General features: G+C 40.7%; 1 pseudogene; it reads left to right on the top strand.

Moving 5' to 3' along the window:
- The first annotated feature begins 285 nt into the window (after positions 1–285).
- Positions 286–2,635, top strand: LOC129560820 (nucleolin pseudogene; annotated as a pseudogene).
- Positions 2,636–4,877: the final 2,242 nt, after the last annotated feature.

The following is a 4,877-nucleotide window of genomic DNA, read 5'->3' as shown; positions in this document are numbered from 1 at the left end:
TCTTCATAGTCCAACTCGCACATCCATACATGACTACCGGAACAAACCATAGCCTTAATTAGATGGACCTTTGCTGGCAAAGTAATGTCTCTGCTTTTTAATGTGCTGTCTAGATTGGTCATAACTTTCCTTCCAAGGAGCAAGCATCTTTAAATTTCATGGCTGCAGTCACCATCTTCAGTGATTTTGGAGCCCATAAAAATAAAGTCACCCACTGTTTCCACTGTTTCCCCATCTATTTGCCATGAAGTGATGGGACCGGATGCCATGATCTTAGTTTTTTGAATGTTGAGCTTTAAGCTTGCAAAGGCCGGTAAAAATCAAGGTGACTCCAAGAAAATGACTCCTCCCCGAAGAAGATAGTGAAGATGAGCAAATGTCAGCAGATGAAGAGGATGAGAGCAGTGGAGAAGAGGTTGTTATCCCTCAGAAAAAAGGCAAGAAGGCTACCACAACTCCAGCAAAGAAGATGATGGCTTCCCTCACAAACAAGTTTGCAGTTGCCTCACCGGCAAAGAAAGCAGTTGTCACCCCTGGCACAAAAGGCAGAGGCTACACCAGCCAAGAAGACAGTTACACCTGCCAGAGCAGTAGTAATGTCTGGCCAAAAGGGAGCCACCCCAGGCAAAAGCATTGGTAGCAACTGCTGGTAAGAAGGGAGCAGCTGCTCCAGCCAAGGGAGCAAAGAATGGCAAGAGTGCCAAGAAAGAAGACAAGGAAGAGGAAGAGGAAGATGACAGTGGAGAAGAAGACAAGGATGATGAAGAAGAGGATGAGCCAGCAGCGAGGAAAGCAGCTGCTTTTGGTGCTGCTCCTGCCACAGATGATGAGGATGGCAATGAGGAGGAGGATGAAGATGACTCTGAAGAAGAACCTATGGAGACCATATCAGCCAAAAGAAAGAAAGCTCCAGCAAAAGCTGTTCCTGTGAAGGCCAAGAGCATTGCTGAAGATGAAGATGAAGAGGAGGAGGAGGATGAAGAGGAGGAGGAAGATGAGGAGGAAGAGGAAGAAGAGCCTGTCAAAGAAGCACCTGGAAAAGGAAAGAAGGGAATGACCGAACAAAAAGCAGCTCCTGAAGCCAAGAAACAAAAAGTGGAAGGCACAGAACCAACTACGTCTTTCAGTCTCTCTTTTGGAAACCTGAACTTCAATAAATCTACTCCTGAACTGAAAACAGGTATCAGTGACCTTTTTGCTAAAAATGATCTTGCTGTTGTCGATGTCAGAATTGGTGTGTCTAGGAAATTTGGCTATGTGGATTTTGAATCTGCTGAAGACCTGGAAAAAAACCTTGGAACTCACTGGTTTAAAAGTCTTTGGCAATGAAATTAGACTAGGAAAACCAAAGGGAAAAGATAGTAAGAAAGATCAAGATGCGAGAACACTTTTGGCTAAAAATCTGCCTAGGAAGTTACTCAGGATGAATTAGAAGAAGTGTTTGAAGATGTCTTGGAGATCAGATTAGTCAGCAAGGATGGAAGGAATAAAGGGATTGCTTATATTGAATTTAAGACAGAAGCTGATGAAGAAAAAAACCTTGGAAGAAAAGTGGGGAACAGAGATAGATGGGTGATCCATTTTCTCTGTCCTACACCAGACAGAAAGGTCAAAGTCAAGACCATAGAGGTGGAAAGAATCGCACTTGGAGTGGTGAATCAAAAACCCTGGTTTTAAGCAACTTCTCCTATAGTGCAATGGAAGAAACTCTTCAGGAAGTATTTGAGAAGGATGCTCGGGGCTGGTGTACTGGGATGAACCAGAGGGATGGGATGGGGAGGGTGGTGGGAGAGGAGTTCAAGACAGGGAACATGTACACCCGGGGCAGATTCATGTCAATGTATGGCAAAACCACTACAATATTGTAAAGTAATTAGCCTCCAATTAAAATAAATAATTTTTTTAAAACAGAGGGCAACTCATATCCAGATGCCCCAGAACCAAAATGGCAAATCTAAAGGGTATGCATTTATAGAATTTGCTTCATTTGAAGATGTTAAAGAAGCTTTAAATTCATGTAACAAAGGGGAAATTGAGGGCAGAGCCATCAAACTGGAGTTGCAAGGACCCAGGGGATCACCGAATATAAGAAGCCAGACATCCAAAACTGTTTGTCAAAGGTCTCTCTGAGGATACCACAGAAGAGACATTAAAGTAATCATTTGATGGCTCTATTCGAGCAAGGATAGTCACTGACCAGGAGACTGGATCCTCCGAAGGGTTTGGTTTTGTAGACTTCAAAGGCAAGGAAGATGCCAAAGCTGCCAAGGAGGCCATGGAAGATGCCAAAGCTGCCAAGGAGGCCATGGAAGATGGTGAAATTGATGGAAGCAAAGTCACTTTGGACTGGGCCAAAACTAAGGGTAAAGACGGCCTTGGTGGGCAAGGAGGAGGCAAAGGTGGCTTTGGAGGCCAAGATGGTGGCAGAGGTGGCTAAGGTGGATTTGGTGGCAGAGGCCAGGGAGGCTTTGGAGTCCAAGGAGGCTTCCGAAGAGGCAGAGGAGGAGGAGGAGACCACAAGCCACAAGAAAGAAGACGAAGTTTGAATAATTTCTTCTGTCTCTCCATCTTCCATTTGAAAGAATGGACTCTGGGGTTTTTACTCTGTTACCTGATCAATGACAGAGCCTCCTGAGGACATTCCAAGAAAGTATACAGCCCTGTGATCTATTTGGAAATCCGTATAGATAATATTTCAAGGGAGATAACCCTGTTGGTGTTGACTGGATATTCATATAAACTTTTTAGAGGTGAGTGATAGAGCTAACCCTTATCTGTAAATTTTGAACTTATATTGTTTCTTCCCATGTACAAAACCATTTTTTTCCTATGGAGTTTTTTGGTTTTGTTTTTTTCCATTGGGGGGTTGTAAAGGAAAGCAGAATGTTTTATCGTGATTTTTGCTTCAGCAATTTTGGGACAAATTAAAATCCTAGAACTCTGGGGGAAAAAAAAAATGTACAGAAAGAACTCACTTCAAACATGATCAGGTGCATGACAGAACTTTATCTCTGCCTCCCCTGCCTCTTATCTGTTTGTTCTGATTCATTCTCTCAGTCGTGTCTGACTCCGTGCAACCCCATGGACTGTAGCATGCCAGGATTCCCTCTCCTTCGCTATCTCCCAGAGTTTGCTCAAACTCAGGTCCATTGAGTCAGTGATGCTATTAACCATCTCATCCTCTGCACCCGCTTCTTCTCCTGCCCTCAATCTTTCCCAGCATCAGGGTCTTATCCTTTATTTATTTATTTTTTTTTACTCATTTCACTATATTGATTCTTCTGATCCATGAACACGGTATATTTCTCCATCTATTAGTGTCCTCTTTGATTTCTTTCACCAGTGTTTTATAGTTTTCTATATATATGTAGATCTTTGGTCTTATCCTTTAGCCTGGTGGTAATAAAGATCCCAGAGTTGTTTGAAGAGAACCAGTGGCTATGTTTCTATAATGCTCCTTTTTGTCTTTGCTTCTCTTTCTTATTTTCACAATATTGTAAGCTTTATCTCAGAGAATTGCTTGGAAAAAGTTTTAAATGCACAAAGGTAAAGATACTTTTTCCCCATCACCACAATCATGGTGAGTGCATAATTTGGCACTATGTAAAGCATGTTATTTGATTTGATTTACTCCTCAAAATTGCCATTCTAGGAATACTATTATTTCAACCAGTTTGCTGTTGAAAAATACAAGGCTTAAGTGGTTAAACAAAATGCTCAAGGTCACACAAGTGAGAAATGAGTTAGGTGAATCTGAGTATTATTAGTATCAATTTAAATTAAATCAGTAGCAATATGCTTTTTAGTAGAGTCTGTTAACTTAAAATCAAGCAATAGTGAACTTTAAAATGCCAGCCCAGGCACTTATTAAACTCTCTTTGAAATGTTAGTAATTTAATAATCTTAATTAGAAATGAATTAGTCACACATGGAGTACATATTCCTTTTGGAAATGTCTAACATAATGGCCTGAAGGAAGATAATGATACCTCAAACCTGAGTCACAATTGAGTCAACACATTTGTCTTATGGAAAATATGCCCTGCCCAGTTCACTCCGCAAGAGTCTAAAGAATCCTGGAAAAAAAGATCAAAATGTGTCTTCCAGCCCAAATTTATATTTTCCTTTGGGACTTCCCTAGTGGCTCAGATGGTAAAGTGTCTGCCTATAATGCGGGAGACCCAGCTTCAGTCCCTGGGTCGGGAAGATCTCCTGGAGAAGGAAATGGCAACCCACTCCAGTATTCTTGCCTGGAAAATCCCATGGACAGTGGAACCTGGTAGGCTACAGTCTATGGGGTTGCAAAGAGTTGGACACAACTGAGAGACTTCACTTTCTTTTTGCTTAATAAAATTTCAGCAGCATATAGCTAAGTTGGTGTTAAATATATTGCCAGAGGTACAGATAAACATGCTTTATATTCAATAAACATTGAATTTATTCACAAACTCTATTATACAGAAAAATAGTTTTTAAGTTCAGTCAGGAAATAATACATCTGTTCGTAAACTTTTCTTTCCAAATTGATCTCATCTTATGGAGGACTAGAGTTCAGTGAGGCAGAGACTCACCAAAAACAAAATTCCTTAATATGGTTATAGCTAGTGAAACAAAGAAAAGAAGCAAAACAAATAAAAGAAACCCATATTCCTCATCACACAGACCTAAGGAGAAGGCAGTAGTCAATTCAATTCCCTGTAATTTCCCCCTTTCTGCATTTTTGAGATTGATTATATCTGAATTGTTTGTGACTGGCAACCAAAGGTTAAATTGCTTGTTTTATAAAAATAACAAATATATTATGTAGTGTGCCATTTAAATATTCAAAATATCTCAAAATAATAGCATCTGTCATTTGGGGCACTTCCAGTACGCCA

This window comes from Moschus berezovskii, chromosome 10 (assembly GCF_049115385.1).
Source record: "Moschus berezovskii isolate FMDL1 chromosome 10, NW_MosBer_1.0, whole genome shotgun sequence".
Taxonomy (NCBI): domain Eukaryota; kingdom Metazoa; phylum Chordata; class Mammalia; order Artiodactyla; family Moschidae; genus Moschus; species Moschus berezovskii.
The sequence above is the reverse complement of the archived record's forward strand: the minus strand, read 5'-3'. Positions and strand labels throughout refer to the sequence as shown.